At 35.3% G+C, this 22,813-nt stretch overlaps 1 pseudogene; it reads right to left on the bottom strand.

The window, feature by feature from the left end:
• The window catches only part of LOC123564062 (transmembrane channel-like protein 7), an 86,243-nt pseudogene that overhangs the window by 61,657 nt on the left and 1,773 nt on the right, over positions 1–22,813 (bottom strand).

Here is a 22,813-nt window from a genome sequence, read left to right as displayed (position 1 = left end):
AATTCCTTTTTTTTTCAGATAAAAATATCTGGATGTGCTTGGCGGATATTTTAATAGCCTTGATTAATTCCCATTAGGAATGTGCCATAAATATATTCTATATAGGCTAGATTGCTCCATTATTGTCAAGCAAAAACATTGGTAGTTCATCAAATTCTGTATCATTGATTACAGTATTCTAATATAGAGTTTGCCTCAGTTTAGTAACACTGTCATTATAACACTTAGGCAACCTGGGCCCCCTGCAGCGTTCCGGCCCTCAACTTCCAGTCTGACTACAAATCTTCTCACAGTTTTGATAAAGCAAAAATATTTTTCAACTAGTTTACTCCTATTTCTATATGAAACTACCAAATTGTGTGCCTTTTCTATCAAAGACTTGAATGCATTTTTTAATGGCTTCATATTACAGATAAGAGATTACAGATATTTTAAAAAGAGATTTTAAATGCTGGTTTTTATTGAAAGGTGAGATTTGTTTTTTAACTCCTGGAATAATACTATATATATGTGTATTTATTTATTTTGTGTTTAATGTCGAACAGACACAATTAAAGCGACTTTCAAGCTTTGGTGGTGAAGGAAGACACCCAGGTGTCCCTTCGTGCATTATTTCGTCACGAGCAGGCACCTGGGTAGAACCACCGACCTTCCGTAAGCCAGCTGGATGACTCCCTCACATGAAGAATTCAATGCCCCAATTGAGGCTCGAGCTCACATCGATGAGGGGCAAACGATTTGAAGTCAGCACCCTTAACCACTCGGCCATGGAGACCCCTATATATTTGTAAGCTACGAAAAGCACTTGTCTATGCTATGTTGTAAAGTTGGATTTTTACAACATAATGTTACATAATACATAGTTTCAGTATTGCATAATATTATCTAACAGTCTAATATTTTATCATAAATGTTTGTATTTACAAATAGTATGGTATTTTAAGATTTGAAAGCATAGACATTTAGCTAGTCTATTAAGGGCATTCAGCTAGTCTATTAAAGACTGCTGATTTATCTATGTAGATCATTCTTCATGCACATTCACACAGTTCAGAATATCATTTGATACTTTATTATTGCTTATTTACTTCATAGTCATCAGTACTTTCAGTTCATCTTTACTGTAACAAACTGCATTTGATATCATTACATACATGTATTTTCACTTTGTATTTCCATCAGCTATTTTTAGTAAGACCAGTTATGAAAGAACTTTGAGCTATTTTTAGATTAAAGACAAAGAGCTTACATAAACATTGTCAAGGTCATAGCTGATATGTAAGATAAATGTTGAATGGCTTATCAGAAAAATGCTGACCAATCAGAATGTACTTTACATCCTTCATGGTTGAATGCATTCTGGAAGAGTTTACCTCAGTAGAATTTCAGAGCCATTTCTTCACTCTGTAAGGATTTTTTGGACTGACAACATCTAAAAAACTCTCTTAGGGTTTAGTAATTAATAATTAATTAATTTTGTATTTATTTTTGGCTATTTATTTAACCTAAGAGTTTTACTAAATTCATTGTAACTTTTCTCTAAATTAGTAAGTAATTTTCTTTAATTAAGTAACTTAAATTCTATTGTTTTAACAGCAATTGTTTTAGATTTTCATCTTTAAATACTACAGCAAATATTTATAACTAATTTACATTGCTGTTAATTTTGAACAGAGTCATAAAAGTACAGTCACAAAATACATTTAGATACTTTAATAATACCATTTATTGAGATTATTATTTACTTTCTGACAGAACTTTAAGAACTTCATCTTTTCATTCAGTAAGCTGATTTGTCATCTTTATCAGTATTTTTGGCATTTTTCTAACTTGTATATTTAGATCACTTTGTAAAATATTAGTTTAGAAAGATAAGTAAAAATTTGGTTGGTTTTCAAATTTATTCAGTATTTGTGTTTTTATTTTCCCTTTCTAAGTAAAGGGTGGTGTCATCCTGACGTGTCAGTAATTCTGACGTAATAGTTTACTACTAGCAAACTGCTATGCTAGACCACTGCTTCCAAGCAAACTATTAAATGAACATAAAGATAGGCTGTTTTACAAGACAGCGTTAAGTAAACAAAATTTTTATTCCCCACAACAATGGCGTCAGAATCAGGATAGTTTCGAAAATTGTTAATTTTCTCAACTTGGAAGCAGCTTATTTTTGAAACAGTAATTTTTTATATTTTTGAAACAGTAGATTTTTCAAAATTATTTTTGAAGGCAAATTCAGCAATTAAATACCTAAGTGAACTGCCACACTACAGTATTATCCAGTATTATCTTGTCCCTTCTATTCTTCCTTCCACTGTGCTAAGCAATTTGTTCTATTTCAACTGACAAGGATTGCTGTAAGGTTGAAGCTCGGTGTGAGTTTGATCAAAAAGCTTAGTTTCAGTTTAATAGCATATAAGATGGAACGGTAAATGCATTAACAACCTTCCGACTATACGGTGTGGAAGTCGGGTAAAACTGGGCGTTATATGATTTTATCGTTTTGTTATTATTTCAGTACAGCGGTAAGAGCATATTTCTGGCTATACGTTGAGGAAGCTGGAGCACGCAAGTGTTATATATGATTTTTATGGCTGTACACCTCTTTTCTTTCTTCTGCCCTGGCCTATTGTTCTCTTTTAAGTTATAAAGGCCAACTCCCTTTAGAGACCTTGACCCTCAAGCAGTACAAGCTAAGTACTCCAATATTACACTGAGATCTGCAGCAGACCCAGTTTCAGATCCATGAAGTGAAGTCCTTAGCCAACTAATAACTAATTCATTTCAGCGTCCGTAAGTGCTCTACATTTTTAAGTATCCACAATTCACTTTTGGCTTCATTGTGTGGATGATTTTATATATTTTGTCTGGAAAAGGTACCCTCTCAAAATTTATGACTTCTGAGCACTCCACAGGCATTTTACTAAAATAACCTCAAAATTCTGTCCGTATATATTGGCTTCCACCAAATAGAGAAAGAATATTTCTCTCAGTAATTGTCACACCAAGATATTGTCAGCTGCCAAGAAACACAAAACAGCCGTACATTCTACCGAGCAAAACTACAGAAGATGGCACCAGAAACTAGTACTCTACCAGTCCTACCGCTCTACACCAACTACAAACTGAACCATCACGTCACGTCTACATGTGATGACTTTTTATCATCAGGCAACCAAATCAGAAGTCAAAACTTAATTTCTGACGAAGACCAGGCAACAAACAAAACACCACTGCTGCAAGATGTTACAATAACTACAAACCGGAACAGACCTGTACTGGAAGCAGGTAGAAGAAACACCACCACCGAAGTAACAATACAACTCCAACCTCTGCATGATCCGTTACCTGCTCATCCATCTTCTACAAGCAGTCGGCCAGATGAAAACACAAACCATCAGCCAGCCTTTAAAGCTTTATACAGTCACAGAGGAAAGCTTCAAGCAAGCCAGCATAGAACGCCTCAAACCACTGCTCTTGCCAACATCAAATTCAACTATCTTCAAGATGGTCTACCACCACTACCACAATTGTATCCTGTTCCTGTAGTGGGACACAACCTACCAACCAGGCTCCACAACGAGACCAGACTGCAGTGCCTCGTCTGTCCTCCACTGCAAACCTACAACATGGTACCTTCTTTGGCAAACCAGAAACACCAGAGGACTGTAATACCAAAGCCATACTTCAAAGAAGAAACAAGAAACACCAAATCACCAAGAGGCAGTTATCCAGAAGACCACCCCTGTTCAGACCATAACCATCTTCCTACATGGTTTACTCCAGGTTTTCTACCGAAACACACTACCAAAGAAAACCTTGAAGCGGTTACAATCAACTATCGAATTGTCAACAAGAAGTTCATGAAGAACCACCAGATGTATACCATCAATGATGTCATTCCAAGATGTCCAGATCACCCAGAGAAGCCGATGTCTACAATTTTGCAACCAACTACATATCGCTCAATCCAGATGATGAAAGATATTCCACTTGATCGTGGTAAAGACCAGTGTTAAGTATTAGTGTTACTAAGTATTCGTGTAAGAAACATCACTTTCTTTCGGCTCAATTTATGATTTCGGTGATCTAAGATTTTAAGTATCATACATTTAAAATGTTACATCTCCATGCCATGCCATTTTAAAGTGTAAAATAATTTTGTGTAAATCATTGTATATCATTTGATTTTCTGTTTGTTCATGTTAAGATTTTTGCTTTTACCTATTAATTGATGTTCACCATAAATTTTTCATGCTAAGAATTCAGGCTGATATATTTCAGTAATTTTAACAATTTTTACATACGATAAGTAAAAGTTTTACTTAAGAATGTCTTGTATATGTGAAAATGTTTATTAGCTGTCATATTAAGAGAAGTTCTTCAGAATGAGTCTCTGTAAGGCTTCCTTAGGGTTCTTAGTGATTTTTTGCTCGTTTACATAGAATCTAAGTTTCTATGGGCTTGATATCATTATATAGGTATAATAGGTATCAAATTTTTGTGTTTTCTATAGGATCTAATTTCTATAGGCCTCTGTTGGATGTTTATCACAGACATATTTTTGTTGCTATTGTAACCCTGGGATATAAGCGATCGTGTCATATTGGTGCGTATAGCCCCACTCGCGGCTAAGTCTAACGCACAGCATTTTTGTGAGTTTTCACAATGGTGTGAACTTTAATTTTGTTGATTAGTTGATAAATATATTTACATACAGAGTATATTTCTTTATAGAACTGTTAATCAGATGATGAAAACATAAAAACAATCTCTTGCATATAATTTTACAGACTGACAATGAGTTTTGCTTTAATAATTTCATTCAAACATGATGCATAGGTGAAAGATATAAAGATATAAATATCTTAGTTTGAACTTACAAGTTTTAAGTATGTGCACTACTTAATGCTTCAGTTTTCATAGTTTTATTGCTATTGTTGTATTGTATTTTTAATGGAGATGTAACGGAGTAAATGTTTTCGTTATTCGATAGAACAAAAAATTATTTAAAAACAATGCATTTGCATAGTATATAGTGATGTTTCCTTTCCTTTCCTCAAGTGCTATTCTGACGAATAAATGTTAAAGAGAAAGAGTGTATATATAAGTGAAAAAGTGTTTCGATCAGAATAGCACCGCGCAACATCTACAAGACTAAGTTACGTTTACATTTGCTATTGAGAGAAATCAGTTTGTGCAGAGACATTAGGTACAATGAACATTTAAGGTGGTTGTACCTGCACACACAAACACGCGTACTGAATATAAGTTAACAACAGTGGGCACGATATAAACATTTAAGGTGGTTGTGTCCACACACACATATATATTCTCAAATAAACGCGCATCTGAAGACATCAGTAATCCCGAAACTAATGTGACAAAATCTTGTGCAAAGACATTGGGCACAATAAACATTTAAGGTGATTGTGTCAGCACACTAGTATTATATATCCTGAATATGACATAAAATTACCCAAAACTAATGTGACAAAATCTAGTGCAAAGACATTGGGCGCAATGAACATTTAAGGTGATTGTGTCAGCACACTAGTATTATATATATCCCGAATATGACAAAAATTTACCCAAAACTAATGCGACAAAATCTAGTGCAAAGACATTGGGCGCAATGAACATTTAAGGTGATTGTGTCAGCACACTAGTACCATAAACCCCGAACATGACGTAAAAGAAGATGATGTGAAGAGACAACAAGAAGACAATAATTGTAATTTGTATTCTCACATTATATTAAACATGTACTTCTTTTCATATTCCAAGACATGACAATTACATCGATAACTCATGGATGCATGACTCCCAAGATAGATTGTTTCTTGAGCTAAAATGTCATATTTTAGTATGATGTGACATTTAGTTTTAGCATCCTTTGAATTTCCACAAGCTTTCGTTTTTTTGAATTTTCAAGTTTCATCTTGAAAAAATTTATTACTTTTCTTAAAGTAATAAATTTTTTCTTTTCCCAAAACCAGTGTGTTGTTGTAAAGTTGGATTTTTACAACATAATGTTACATAATACATAGTTTCAGTATTGCATAATATTATCTAACAGTCTAATATTTTATCATAAATGTTTGTATTTACAAATAGTATGGTATTTTAAGATTTGAAAGCATAGACATTTAGCTAGTCTATTAAGGGCATTCAGCTAGTCTATTAAAGACTGCTGATTTATCTATGTAGATCATTCTTCATGCACATTCACACAGTTCAGAATATTCATTTGATACTTTATTATTGCTTATTTACTTCATAGTCATCAGTACTTTCAGTTCATCTTTACTGTAACAAACTGCATTTGATATCATTACATACATGTATTTTCACTTTGTATTTCCATCAGCTATTTTTAGTAAGACCAGTTATGAAAGAACTTTGAGCTATTTTTAGATTAAAGACAAAGAGCTTACATAAACATTGTCAAGGTCATAGCTGATATGTAAGATAAATGTTGAATGGCTTATCAGAAAAATGCTGACCAATCAGAATGTACTTTACATCCTTCATGGTTGAATGCATTCTGGAAGAGTTTACCTCAGTAGAATTTCAGAGCCATTTCTTCACTCTGTAAGGATTTTTTGGACTGACAACATCTAAAAAACTCTCTTAGGGTTTAGTAATTAATAATTAATTAATTTGTATTTATTTTTGGCTATTTATTTAACCTAAGAGTTTTACTAAATTCATTCTAACTTTTCTCTAAATTAGTAAGTAATTTTCTGTAATTAAGTAACTTAAATTCTATTGTTTTAACAGCAATTGTTTTAGATTTTCATCTTTAAATACTACAGCAAATATTTATAACTAATTTACATTGCTGTTAATTTTGAACAGAGTCATAAAAGTACAGTCACAAAATACATTTAGATACTTTAATAATACCATTTATTGAGATTATTATTTACTTTCTGACAGAACTTTAAGAACTTCATCTTTTCATTCAGTAAGCTGATTTGTCATCTTTATCAGTATTTTTGGCATTTTTCTAACTTGTATATTTAGATCACTTTGTAAAATATTAGTTTAGAAAGATAAGTAAAAATTTGGTTGGTTTTCAAATTTATTCAGTATTTGTGTTTTTATTTTCCCTTTCTAAGTAAAGGGTGGTGTCATCCTGACGTGTCAGTAATTCTGACGTAATAGTTTACTACTAGCAAACTGCTATGCTAGACCACTGCTTCCAAGCAAACTATTAAACGAACATAAAGATAGGCTGTTTTACAAGACAGCGTTAAGTAAACAAAATTTGTATTCCCCACAACACTATGTAAAACTGTTTCAACTGTTATTTTACAGTGAGACATTATACAGATGAATATATAATTTCAAACCAGTCATACATTGTCAGGTGCATGTCACTTGACACTTTCAGCAATGCTTTATATGCGAAGACTTTCAATATCAAATTTCTAGAACAACAAGTCTTAAATGTCCTCAACATTGTTACCACCGATCTGTTACTGGCAATGAGGAGATAAAAACAACATGATCAACAGAATAGTGACTAAGGATTGTTCCACAGTACTTGCAGAGATCAACAAAGGAAATTTATTTACTGTAAAACATTCTAATAAATTTTTTTCTAACTCTTAATTTGATTGCCAAAACCTTGACAACAGCTTCTAAATAATTTATGAACCTGACAAATTTAACAACCTCGAAAGTAGCCAATAGGATTGTTTGTTTGTTTTGCGTTTTATACCATTCAGGTATTTAACGACGGGCAGTGTAAGGCTCATAATGCCTTTATTTGAAATGCGGTAGCCACATTTTCCGTCATGAATACAAAAACTTTTAATATTTTGTTATATCCTATTTTTGATAACTTTTTTCCCTTTAATCTGTTAAAGGTTTGAAAAGAACATGTGTCTAACCCAGGAACTGAACTCGCGACTAGCAGAAGTGCACACTAACTATTGAGCTAAGTGGGAGGACTAGTAGCCTATAGGACTCATACATTAGTTACATAGGAAACGGTAAGTTAACTCCTCTACAAGTATGAAACATTACAATTTTAGATTAGTGATGAAACTAAATTTAGAAAGATGCTTTTGTAGAAAGCGCATGTCTCCCCCAATGCATAGTCGTATAGGCAAGAAGTCAGTAGGGCACAGGATAAAAAATCAAAGAGACACTGATGGTTGGCTCCAATAAGGATCATCTACTAGGCATGTCCAATCATCTCACTAAGTTTCAACATTCTGGGACTAGTGGTTCTCAAGTTATGAATTGGAAACAGTTTTTCATGTTCAGGCCCCTGTGACCTTGCCCTTTGAATGAGTGACCCCAAAATCAGTGCGGGTCATCTACTCTGCATGTCCAGTCATCCTATTAAGTTTCAACATTCTGGGTCAAGTGATTCTCAAGTTATTGATTGGAAAGTGTTTTCTATGTTCAGGCCCCTGTGACCTTGACCTTACTTCATGTGACCCCAAAAAACGATTAGGATTGTCTACTCTTTAAGTCCTATCATCCTATGAAGTTTGAAGGTTCTGAGTCAAATGGTTCTCAAATTATTGATCGGAAATTGTTTATCATGTTCTGGTCCCTGTGACCTTGACTTTTGATCAAGTGACCCAAAAAGCAATAGGGGTCATCTATCTACATGTTTAATCATCCTATGAAGTTTCAACATTCTTGGTCAAGTGTTTTCCATGTTCAGGCCCCTGTGACCTTGACCATTGATCTAGTACCCACAAAAATAATAGGGGTCATCTTCTCTGTAAACTCTTTCAACCTATGAAGTTTGAAGGCTGTAGGTCAAATGGTTCTCCAGTTATTGATCCAAAATGAAGTGTGACTGACAGATGACCCCTGTGAACTTGACCTTTGATGGAGTGACCCAAAAATCAACAGGGATCATCTACTCTGTAAGGCCTATCACCCAATAAAGTTTGAATTTTCTAGGTTAAATGGTTCTCAAGTTATTGACCGGAAATGGATTACTGTCCACTGCGACCTTGACCTTTATAAAATGACCCCAAAACCATTAGGGGTCTCTACTCTGCATGTCTAATCATCCTATGAAGTTTCAACATTCTGGCCAGTGGGTCAAGTGGTTCTCAAGTTATTGATCGGAAATGGTTTTCCATGTTCAGGCCCCAATGACCTTGACCTTTAACAGAGTGATCCCAAAATCATTAGGGGTCATCTATTATGCATGACCAATCATCCTATTATGTTTCAACATTCTGGGTCACGTGGTTCTCAAGTTATTGATCGGAAATGGTTTTCCATGTTCAGGGCCCTGTGACCTTGACCTTTGATGAAGTAACACCAAAAACAATAGGCTTCGTCTACTCTATAAGCTCTGCCATCCTATGAAGTTTGAAGGTTCTAGGTCAAACCGTTCTCCAGTTATTGATCGGAATTGAAGTGTGACGGAAAGAGCAAAAACAATATGTCTCCCCCCACCCCCCACTGGGAAGGTTGATATAATTCTTTTAAATCAATTACAACTATTAGATGCCATAGGTTTCTGTTTGTATGCTTGAATTTGAGATATTCATTCATAAGAGTGCCAACCTGTTACCATATATACAAATAAATTTTTATAATACTCTTCTTATTCATTAACTTATTGCTGGGTGGTAAAAGTCACTGACTTGTCCCTTACCACTTTCGAGTTCAAAACCTCACTCTGGGATGTATTATTCTTTTCTGTGAGGAAGCAATCCAGCAGGCTTACAGAAGGTCAATGGTTCTACCCAGGTGCTCTCTGTGATGAAATAATGCTTGGAGCATCACCTGGGGTCTTCCTCCACAATCAAATGCTGGAAAGTTGCTTGAGACCTATTGTCAATTTTAACAATTCTGATTACATTGTAATTCAAGGACCAGACTCAAGAACAACTTTTCTAAACTGGTTGGTTATCAATCCTGACTTTGACCTTATAGAGATACAATTTGTCGAGATCAAAGTCATTAGCAAATTCAGGAGGCATTGTTAATCAGGTCCCAGAAAAGTCACAAATTAGCTATATAGCTAAATCTAGCTATATATAGGTAGAAATAGCTAAAAACCAATAACAATTGTTCAAAACATGTGAATATCAAATATAAAATAGTTATTATCCCATTCAAATGGTTTATGAGACAAAAAACAATCACAAAGAATGGAGATCTATGCAGTTTAAGTTTCAATACATGCTGCGAGTTTTTGCTATAAGTCATTTTTAAATTTGTCTTATACTACGATGATTATCACAAGTGAAAAATTCAGTGATGTATTTTCGCAAAATATTGCTGCAGATACTGAAAATGTGAATACAAACATTTTGGTTTTGTGTAACTGTCTTTCATCTTATGAATCTTTTGGGCATAATTATGACCATTTTGCACCTTATTTTGACATATTTTGCATTATTGGTATTGGTTTTATAGCTACTTTTAGCTGTATATAGCTAGATTTTCGCTATATAGCTAGTTTGTGACTTTTCTGGGACCTTTTAATTGTCACAAATTTGATTAACGCCAAGGTGAGTAGATTATAGCTCGGTTTGGACTATTCTTTGAATAGTCTAGCTAAAAACCTTGTATGTCATAATTATATGAATGTACAAATGATATTCTGATCAAAGGTAGGTTCAAACCCATGACCACTGACTTGAGCAGTTAAAACCTTGTACCCTAGACCAAATTCCCTATTAAATGAAGAGTTACCTATCATAGATCTGTGTTGGAATGTTGGGATAATGGTCATCTTCATAATGTTTTCTGTAATGATGATGATGTGTGGCAGGTGTGGGCCCACTGCCTGGTCCCCCTCTTGGAGGTCTGCCATGTCCATCTCTAGAACCAGGCTTACCGTTTACATGTCTGCTTGTATGCGGAGACGGTTCCAAACCTGCTGTATCATCAGTAAATCCAACATGATGTTCTCGGTTATCCATTGCATGTTATCAGTTTATCACAAAAAATTTCACCGTCCCTTCATTGCTGAAATATTAAATGTAATACAGTAATATATTAAATTCTAACAGTTTATAAGATATTATATTTTGTATAGTTTAAAAATATGGGCGTTATATTGTAATAGCAACACAATATTTTATTCTTCTCTTGTTACACATGAACTACATTTATATCCTGTAAAATCTATACAATATATAATCTAAATATAGAAACAAGTTTTTCTTTTGACACTCCACTATTTGAAATTAGACATGCATGAGAGGCACTAGGTGTGACCCTATTTCAAATAACTGGAGGTAAATTGCACATAGTTGTATAGCAAATTATCTATTCACCTCCAGCCAACTTCAGGCTAGTCTAAAACTGAATATACACATTAAAACTTTTAAGCAAAAATCATTCATGAAACTGGACTGAAAACTTGAAAAAAAAAAACACTTTAAAAATATATCCAAAAATTGTGGTAGGAATTCGTGTGATAACAATGGGTTTGTTGATATGAATCCTGCACAGGTAGGTGAGATGACAAAGCAACATTTGCCTGCATACAGTCTAAATTACCTGTGTGATCACCTAAAGATAAAATGACAGATAATTGCTGCATAATTCTGCACATTGAAAGTTAGTTTACTGCATGTCACAGCCATAATTACCTCAGTTATGTTTCCATATTAAATTGACTTTTTTTAGATGTATATTATTCAGCATTCAGTTTTGTTAGAGACATCGCTCAGCTAGACCCGAGTTATGGCCCTTGACTTAGTCAAAAATATGTAAAAACATATTGACATAGGGTCATAAAACATCATAGGAATATTATTCAGCATGTGAAGTTGTGTATCTGGAATTTTGTTCTGGATTTTTGTCAGTCAGACCAGAGTTGTGGCCCTTGATTATCAAAAATATACATCAAGGGTATACAAGTTTGTGTCACATGTATCTCAAAAAGGATTTGTTTTCGATTAAAGTTTAGGATGTTGTTATATAGCATGTGAAGTTGCACACCTGCTGTTCTGTTTGGGATTTTACACAACCTGACCAGAGTTGTGGTCCTTGACTTAGTGAAAAGTAAACAAAGTGCTTAAAAGTTTATATTATAGCATATATCTTTAAAAACATTTTGTATAGTGTCATGAAACCATGTAGGAATAGTATCCAGCAATTGAATTTTGAATTTATGCAGTGAGGTTTTTTTTATTTCACTTTGCAGGACCAGAGTTATGGCCCTTGACTTAGTCAAAAAAGTTTGTGTCCCATGTACAACAAAATGTACTTGACCTAGAGTCATAAAACATACCTTAAGATTAATATATAGCACGCGCAGTTGTGCACCTGGTGTTCTCTTTGAGATTTCACTCAGCTAAGTCAGAATTATGTCCTTAACTTAGTGAAAAATATACATAAAGTGCTTCAAAGTTTGTATTGCGCATGTCTTAAAAATATTTCACCCAGAATCATGAAACCATGTACAGTGACAGGAGTGGGGGGCACCTATGTCCTATGAACACACATCTAGTTTTTACCAAGTCAAGGAACATAACTCTTGTCTGATGGAGTCAAATCCCAAACAAAACCCAAAGTGCACAAATCCATATGCTAAATAATATTCCTATAAGGTTTCATGACTATAGGTAAAGTACTTTTGAGATATACATGTGACACAATTTAGGCCTTTTATAATGAATTAAATTATACATATGTCTGATGACCCTTAAAGGTCAAATACTTTCTGAGATAAAGAACTACAAAAAATTGGACGGACGGTCATCCAGATATATGTACAGACAAGGATTAATCAGACGAAGTGCCCCATTCCCTCAAAAATCTGGTGGGTGGGGTGAGGACTTGAAAACCAAAACCAATGAACACCAGACTAATGTTGACATAAAAAGGACCATTCTCTATTTCTTTGTAATTGATATCTGCATAAAATGGCAAATTTATAATCAAGTAAAAAGCGTATGAATTAATAATACCTGTATCTAATGTAACTTCGGAAAAGGTAAAATACCTCTTATGGGATTAAAATCACGATTTCTATTAAATTGAATGTTATACCTGTAGTCTGATTAGGCATCTTTCCTAGCTGTCAGCTGTAGATATTATTTATTAAAAAGAAAGAAGTAAAAACCAACTTGTCCTAAATGTAGTTCACACCAAATACAGATCTATTTAAACTTTTCTTCTACAGTTTTATAGAATAATCTCTGCTTTTAGGCATTTAATTTTATATTGCTAGTTACCTGTCAAATAATTAGCAAAACATCACGACTAATTAACATTATTTAATCTGACATTGTCACCATTTTCATTTTAGAATATTGTAATTAATGTTATCTATATTCAGCCTTTAAATCTCAGTCTGAATAATGTCTTAACATGTCAGTCACTCACTGATATTTTCTTGTTATCCCCCAACGAAAGTCGGAGGGATATAGTTTTGGCATTGTCCGTCCATCCGTCCGGAGCCATATCTAGGAAATGGTTGGGAATATTTATTTAAAACTTCATATACATGTTCACCACTATGAGTTCTTGCGGCCCGTCAAGTTCCAGTCAGATTGCCCAAGTAACACCAGAGTTATGGCCCTTAGAAGTTTCTAGTGTTAACTATATAGGGTACTATAAATATGGCAATTTCTGCATCATAACTTTTGATATATTTGACCTAGAACTATGAAACTTAAACAGAATTTAGATCACCATAATGTGGTTGTGTACACACAATTTCATTCGGATTTGTTTGTAAATTAAGAGTTATTGCCCTTTAATTGTATAAAAATCCACATATTTGTACATAACAAACTTACCATTTGGCAGAATTTCATTAAATTTCTTTCATTCTTTTCCATGAACATTTATTGTAAACATGTGAAGTTGTGTACCCACACTGGTCACCCCCTTACCTTGATCACACCCCTCCCTTGCCTGACCCCCCACCCCCCCCACAAAAAACAAAAAAAAAATTCATTCCTTATTTTAGATTTTTTTCAAACAAACTTCATATACATGTTCACCACTATGAGATTATGGGGCCCATCAAGTTTCAGACAGATTGCCCAAGTAACACCAGAGTTATGGCCCTTAGAAGTTTCTAGTGTTATCTATATAGGGTACTGTAGATATGGCAATTTCTGCATCATAACTTTTGATATATTTGACCTTAAACTATGAAACTTTAACAGAATTTAGAGCACTATAATGTGGTTGTGCACACACAATTTCATTTGGATTTCTTATGTAACTTCAGAGTTATTGCCCTTTAATTGTCTAAAAAATCCACATATTTGTACATAACAAACTTACCATTTGGCAGAATTTCATTAAATTTCTTTCATTCTTTTCTGTGAACATTTATTATAAACATGTGAAGTTACGCACCCACACCTGGTCGCCCACTTGCCTTGGTCCATCCCCCCCCCAACCCACCCTCCCCCCCCCCCCCCCCCAAAAAAATTCATTTCTTATTTTAGATTTTTTTTCAAACCTTCCATGATTATTTATCAACATACAAGTTGTACCATTCCCCCACCTCACTCCTCCACCCAGTCATGCCCACCACTGATCATGCATCCTCTGCCTCCCCCCCCCCCCCCCCCACCCCACCCCCACTAAACTTCACCCTTTTACCCCCCCTTTTTTTAAATTTTCCATCAATATTTATAATCAACATGTGAAGTTTTGTTTCCTCTCCCGTTCCCCCGCCCCCCCATCCCTGATCATGCATCCTCTCCCCCCCCCCCCCCCCCACCCCACCCCCACTAAACTTCACCCTTTTACCCCCCCATTTTTTAAATTTTCCATCAATATTTATAATCAACATGTGAAGTTTTGTTTCCTCTCCCGTTCCCCCGCACCCCCACCCCCTAAAAAATAAATATATATACATATATATATTTCCATTCCTTTTTTTTTTTTTTTTAAATGTTCAAACCTTCAACATGTTAAGTTGTGACTGCACAAACCTTGCCCTCAGTCATGTTCAAGATATCTTACCTGTGTTCTCTTAAGGACATCTGTTCTTTTAAGTTCAAATGTACATGTTAAACAGCAACACCTGGTGCCAAACCACTCAAAGACAATATTTCGTTCCAGTTAAACTTCAAGTTCAAATTTCAATTAACTACATCTAATTTTAAAAGCTAAGCTTATTACAGTAAGCATACCCCATTTAAAATAAATTCTTTAGTCAGGATCAAAGTATCATACATTTATTATGTACTCTTTAATTAAACATTTGTTTTCTGTTAAATTGATTTTTACTAATGAAATTATTTGCTTCTTATTAACATCCTTAACTTTATGCCGGATATATTTTTTTGCCATTCCTCACCACAAACCCTTTCGGTGGGGGATACCAATTCATCGAATTTGCTTGTTATTTTCTTAAGAGCTATAACTATACTGACTTAAAGTCAAGAAATCCAAGCAATCCAAGCGCTTAACAGAATTCTGAAAATGTATTAACACAAGTCCGTACATGTCAGTCTTACCAAAACTGAGATGGTAATCATATTAGCTATTGTGTAATTTCCTACTAATATTCCCGAAAAAAAAAAACAAAAAAAAAAACATTCTGAACGATATTTCTGTCTTTTATTAACCTTTTGTATAATCGCCACTTTGTCTGTGCGTTGGTCTGTCCATCACACTTCTTGTCCCGAGGATACCTCAAAAAGTATTGAAGGTACCAATTAATTTTGTAACTTTACACAACGATAGAGCTCACTGAGAGGAAGAGCAGTGCCCCAGTTTTCAATTATCTCTCTTTTTTTGAAAACCTTGTCCGGGCCATAACATGAATACTACAAAATGTATGAAAGGTATTGACTTCATACTTTACATATTTATAGAGGTTAGTGAGAGGGAGTACAGTCACAAGAAACCATAACTTTAGGTGGTCCCATTTTTTTAAAATCATCTCCCATTTTTGAAAACCTTGTCCTGGCCACAACTTGAATACTATGTAAGGTACTGACTTCATACTTTACATATTGATAGAGGTTAGTGAGAGGGAGTGAAGTGACAAAAAACCATACTCTAGGTGGTCCCTTTTCGAATCTTCTCCCTTTTTGAAAACCTTGTTGAGGGCTTAACTCGAATACTATGCATATTCAAATTAAACATTACAATTTTTAGCTCGACTATTCAAAGAATAGTCTAGCTATTCTACTCACCCTGGCGTCGGCGTCACACCTTGGTTAAGTTTTTGCATGCAAGTACATACAGCTATCATTCAAAGGCATATAGCTTTGAAACTTATTTTTTCTTTTTCTAGGTCAATTACCAACCTCACTGGGTCAAGTTCCATAACTCTGACATGTATTTTGAGCAAATTATGCCCCCTTTTGGACTTAGAAAATTCTGGTTAAAGTTTTACATGCTAGTTACTATCTCCAAAACTAATGCAGATATTGAATTGAAACTTCACGTGTCTTCGGTGTTATAAAACTAGTTGATAGCACCAAATCCCATAACTCTGACCTTCATTTTGGCCAAATTATGCCCCCTTTTGAACTTAGAAAATTCTGGTTAAAGTTTTGCGTGCATGTACATACAGCTATTACTAAAAGGCATATAGATTTGAAACTTATTTTTTCTTTTTTTAAATCAATTACCAACCTCACTGGGTCAAGTCCCATAACTCTGACATGTATTTTGAGCAAATTATGTCCCCTTTTGGACTTAGAAAATTCTGGTTAAAGTTTTACATGCAAGTTACTATCACCAAAACTAATGCAGATATTGAATTGAAACTTCACACGTGTCTTTGGGGTTATAAACTAGTTGATAGCACCAAGTCCCATAACTCTGACATTCATTTTGGCCAAATTATGCCCCTTTTGGACTTAGAAAATCCTGGCTAAAGTTTTGCGTGCAAGTACATACAGCTATTACTTAAAGGTATATAGATTTGAAACTTATTTTTTCTTTTTCTAGATCAATTACTAACCTCAATGGATCAAGTCCATAACTCTGACATGTATTTTGAGCAAATTATGCCCCCTTTTGGACTTAGAAAATTCTGGTTAAAGTTTTACATGCAAGTTACTATCTCCAAAACTAATGCAGATATTGAATTGAAACTTCACATGTGCCTTCGGGGTTATAAAACTAGTTGATAGCACCATGTCCCATGACTCTGACATTCATTTTGGCCAAATTATGCCCCCTTTTGGACTTAGAAAATCCTGGCTAAAGTTTTGCGTGCAAGTACATACAGCTATTACTTAAAGGTATATAGATTTGAAACTTATTTTTTCTTTTTCTAGATCAATTACTAACCTCAATGGGTCAAGTCCCATAACTCTGACATGTTTTTTGAGCAAATTATGCCCTCTTTTGGACTTAGAAAATTCTGGTTAAAGTTTAACATGCAAGTTACTATCTCCAAAACTAATAGATATTGAATTGAAACTTCACATGTGCCTTCGGGGTTATGAAACTAGTTGATAGCAGCAAGTCCCATAACTCTGATATGGTAAAATTATGTCCCCTTTTGAACTTAAAACTATTTTGATATTTAACCTGTTTGGGTAATATTTTCCTGCTTCTGGGACAATATTTCTAATAGTCGAGCTTGGCTGTCTTATGGACAGCTCTTGTTTTTTAAACAATCATACAAGAGACTCATGCAGAAAGTCTCACTTTCTGCATAATACTGGATGAATGTACTTCAGCAGATAGCTCAGTATTATAGGGTCTAAGCTGCCTAGATGATTAGGCTTATTATAAGACTTATGGGTTAGCTTACCTCAATTGAGGTTTTTATTTTTATCTCAATGTTTTGATGTCTGTGTAAAAAGAGTTGATTTTTTTTTTATAAATTGAAGATACTTAAATTTATTTATTTATTTGGGTTTAACGGCTTACCAACACAGTATAGGTTATATGGCGCCAAACAGGACTACAAATTTTGGTTCCACATCTCATTTACATCGAAATAAAAACATGAGGTATGGAATCAAAATTTGCATACCTGCTGGAATCACAGAGTTACTGCTAAACCAAGTGTTAAGACCCTATTAGTCGCCTCTTACAATCATGCAAGGGTAAGGCAGTGGTTCCAATTCTTTTCATACATAGATCGTCCCAGAACCACATGGGGCGAAGATACTTAAAAAATGTGGTCTTTTGGCAGAAACTTTCTGCTTTGGTATATACTAAAGTAGATAATAAACAAGAGCTGTCACAGGAGACAGTGCGCTCGATTATTTCGATGCTGGATAGTGAAACTGGGCACATCTGTGAAAACTAGAGCTGTCACTGTAGTGTTTAATGACTCCAATTGTGGATGAAGATATTGCACAATAGCCTGAGTCTATGTCAAAAATATTAACTTAAAGTAATAAGAGAGGTAAAGATAAAATGTATCAAAACACTATCTAAGTATATCCTAAGCAAAAAGGGGAATAATTCATTAAATATTGGTGCCAGAGATATGCACCTTGTGTCATATGGTGTGGGTGATGATGTTGAACAACTATTTTAAGTTTGAATCAAACCCATTCAGTAATAACAGAGACAGAATGAAAGTGCATCAAAACTTTAACCTAAAATTCTAAGTAAAAAGGGGGAATAATTAATGAAAAACTGGTGCCAGAGTTATGCACCTTGTGTCATATGGTGTGGGTGATGATGTTGAACAACTATTTTAAGTTTGAATCAAATCCATTCAGTAATAACAGAGACAGAGTGAAAGTGCATCAAAACTTTAACCTAAAATTCTAAGTAAAAAGGGGGAATAATTAATGAAAAACTGGTGCCAGAGTTATGGCCCTTGAGTCATATAGTGTGGGTGATGATGTTCAAGAACTATTTTAAGTTTGAATCGAATCCATTCAGTAATAACAGAGACAGAATGAAAGTGCATCAAAACTTTAACCTAAAATTCTAAGTAAAAAGGGGAAATAATTCATGAAAAATTGGTCCCAGAATTATGCACCTTGTGTCATATGACAAGGGTAATGATGTTGAACAATTGTTTAAGTTTGAATCAGATTCATTCAGTAATAAATAACAGAGATAGAGTGAAAGTGCATAAAACTTTAACCTGAAATTCTAAGTAAAAAGGGGAATAATTCATTAAATATTGTGCCAGAGTTTTGCATCTTGTGTCATATGATGTGGGTGATGATGCTGAACAACTATTTCAAGTTTGAATCAAATCCATTCAGTAATAACAGAGGTAGAGCGAAAGTGCACCAAAACTTTAACCTGAAATTCTAAGTAAAAAGGGGGAATAATTAATGAAAAAATGGGGCAAGAGTTATGCACCTTGTGTCATATGATGTGGGTGATGATGTTGAACAACTATTTTAAGTTTGAATCAAATCCATTCAGTAATAACAGAGATAGAGTGAAAGTACATCAAAACTTTAACCTGACTAGAAAATGCTTTTGTAAAAAAGCGCATGTCTCCCCCAATGCAAAGTCCTATAAGCAAGAAGTCAATAGGGGTCAGGAGCGAAAGTCAAAGAAACACTGATGGTTGGCTGCAATAGGGATCATCTACTTGGCATGTCCAGTCATCCCGCTAAATTTCGACACTCTTGGCCTAGTGGTTCTCAAGTCACTGTTCAGGCTCCTGTGACCTTGACCTTTGATCAAGTGACCTCAAAATAAATAGGGGTCATCTACTCTGCATGTCCAATCATCCTATTAAGTTCCAACATTGTAGGTCAAGTGGTTCTCAAGTTATTTCCAAAAAATGATTTTACATGAACAGGCCACTGTGACCTTGACTTTTAATAGACTGACCCCAAAATCAATAGGGGTCATCTACTCTGCATGTTCAATCATCCTATGAAGTTTCAACATTCTGGGTCAAGTGGTTCTCAAGTTATTGATCAGAACTGGTTATCAATGTTCAGGCCCCTGTGACCTTGACCTTTAACGGAGTGACCCCAAAAACAATAGGGGTCATTTACTCTGCATGAACAATCATCCTATGAAGTTTCAACATTCTGGGTCGAGAGGTTCTCAAGTTATTGATTGGAAATGGTTTTCCATGTTCAGGTCCCTGTGGCCTTGACCTTTAACAGAGTGACCCTAAAATCATTAGGGGTCATCTACCCTGCATGACCAATCATCCTATGAAGTTTCATCATTCTGGGTCAAGTGGTTCTCAAGTTACTGACCGGAAATGGTTTTCAATATTCAGGCCTCTGTGACCTTGATCTTTCACAGAGTGACCCCAAAATTGTTAGGGGTCATCTACTCTGCATGACCAATCATCCTATTAAGTTTCAACATTCTGGGTCAAGTGGTTCTCAAGTTACTGACTGGAAATGGTTTTCAATGTTCAGGCCCCTGTGACCTTGACCTTTAATGGAGTGACCCCAAAATCGATAGGGGTCATCTACTTTGCATGTGCAATCATCCTATGAAGTTTTAACATTCTGGGTCAAGTGGTTCTCTAGTTATTGATCGGAAATGGTTTTCCATGTTCAGGCCCCTGTGACCTTGACCTTTGATGGAGTGACCCCAAAATCAATATGGGTCATCTACTCTTTATAACCAATCATCCTATGAAGTTTCAACATTCTGGGTCAAGTGGTTCTCTAGACTAGTTATTGATCGGAAATGATTTTCAATGTTCAGGCCCCTGTGACCTTGACCTTTGATGGAGTGACCCCAAAATCAATAGGGGTCATCTACTCTTCATGACCAATCATCGTATGAAGTTTCAACATTCTGGGTCAAGTGGTCTTCTAGTTATTGATCGGAAATGATTTTCAATGTTCAGGCCCCTGTGACCTTGACCTTTGACAGAGTGACCCCAAAATCAATAGGGGTCATCTACTCTTCATGACCAATCATCGTATGAAGTTTCAACATTCTGGGTCAAGTGGTTCTCTAGTTATTGATCGGAAATGGTTTTCAATGTTCAGGCCCCTGTGACCTTGACCTTTGACGAAGTGACCCCAAAATCAGTAGGGGTCATCTACTCTTCATGACCAATCATCCTATGAAGTTTCAACATTCTGGGTCAAGTGGTTCTCTAGTTATTGATCGGAAATGGTTTTCAATGTTCAGGCCCCTGTGACCTTGACCTTTGACGGAGTGACCCCAAAAACAATAGGGGTCGTCTACTCCAGAAGCCCTACAACCCTATGAAGTTTGAAGGTTCTAGGTCAAATGGTTCTCCAGTTATTGCTCGGAAATGAAGTGTGACGTACGTACGGACGGAAGGACGGACGGACAGGGCAAAAACAATATGTCTCCTGGGGGAGACATAAAAATCTAAGTGAAAAGGGGGGATAATTCATGAAATATTGGTGCCAGAGTTATGGCCCTTATGTCAGATGATGTGGATGATGATGAGGAATACGCATTTCAAGTTTGAATCAAAATCCATCAAGTAATTACAGAGATAAGTTGAAAAAAGAGAAAGTGTAAAAAAACTTAACCAAGGTTGGGACGCGAAAAGTCGCCGACGCCGGGTCGAGTAGGATAGCTCTCCTTATACTTTGTATAGTCGAGCTAAAAAACCTTTATAACATTTCAAGTTTTACTACACTATGTAAACAAAAGTTTTTCTGTGACTTGACATTGTCATCTACTTTTTTTTTTTTATCTCAGTTGACTCAATTTCCTGTTTAACTTAAGACAATAACATTGCAACAACATAAGGGTAGGTAATGGGATTTCTGGAGTTTTAACAAAGCCTTTTTACTTCACCGAATGACCTAGTTTTTTACCCTAGCTGACCTTGATGTTTATTAAACCAAGCATTCTGATAAAGTAGAACATTAAATGTGGCATCTGGAGTAATGAAATGTTTTTTAAGATTTAACCCAGTGACCTAGTTTTAGAGCTTTAATAAAGCTATTCCTGTCTCAAAAAGTGATACCGAATTCATAGAGCCAAACATTGTGACAAAGTTTTATGACAATCAAATACAAAATTTAGCTCCTAGAGAGCTAACAAACTTTTTTTCTATTATTTCACCAAACAACCTAGTTTCTGACCTCAGGATTGCCACCAACAGTCACAAACAATTCATGGGTTTCAGTGACCAATACCACCCATTTACATCACCATCCTGAAAAGGTTTTAAGAAGATCAGGTAGAATATGCAGCCATCATAGTATCCGCAAAGTTTTTTTTACTTTATGACCCAATGACCCATTAACTCCTACAATAGTATTTTGACAATACTACATTAAGACTCTGCCATAACTGTGACCTCTTGCAGACATAGCATGGTTACAATACTTTGTGCCCCTGCTAAGCCTTAAAAAAAAATTCTTTGTATGGTGAACACAGTGGACGAGAGGGCTAAGACGCTTTCCTACGGAGGTGAAGGCCCCTGGTTCGAATCCTGGCTACTCCCATTGCGGTGTGTCCTTGGACAAGGCACTTTATCACGATTGCTTCAGTCGACCCAGCTGTAAATGGGTACCAGCAAATTGCTGGGGGTAAGGTATAATTGGTTTTAACTGTTCTTAGGGTCGCTCAAAAGCTCTACAGCGCTTATGTTAATTGTTACACAAAGCGACGGTAAATAAAATTTACCTTTACCTTTATCCGGTAACATGCTCAAAACAAGAGCACCGCCTTGCGGGTGCTGACGCTCATCTGATTTTTTTTTGTGTAATAGAAATATTGTCCTACCCATGATTTTCTAAGTCTAAAAAGGGCCATCATTCTTGCAAAAAGCAGGATAGAGTTATGTTTCTTGATGTACAGTGTCCACTTATGATGGTGAAAAACTGTTGCAAGTTTTAAAGCAATAGCTTTGATAGTTTATGAGAAAAGTTGACTTAAACATAATACTCAACCAAGAAAATGATTTTCTAAGTCCAAAAGGGGCAATAATTATTGCAAAAATCAGGATGGAGTTACGCTGCTTGCTGTACAGGGTCAGCTT

The sequence above is a fragment of the Mercenaria mercenaria genome, chromosome 2, assembly GCF_021730395.1.
Source record: "Mercenaria mercenaria strain notata chromosome 2, MADL_Memer_1, whole genome shotgun sequence".
Classification (NCBI taxonomy): domain Eukaryota; kingdom Metazoa; phylum Mollusca; class Bivalvia; order Venerida; family Veneridae; genus Mercenaria; species Mercenaria mercenaria.
This window is presented reverse-complemented; position numbering and strand designations above follow the sequence as displayed.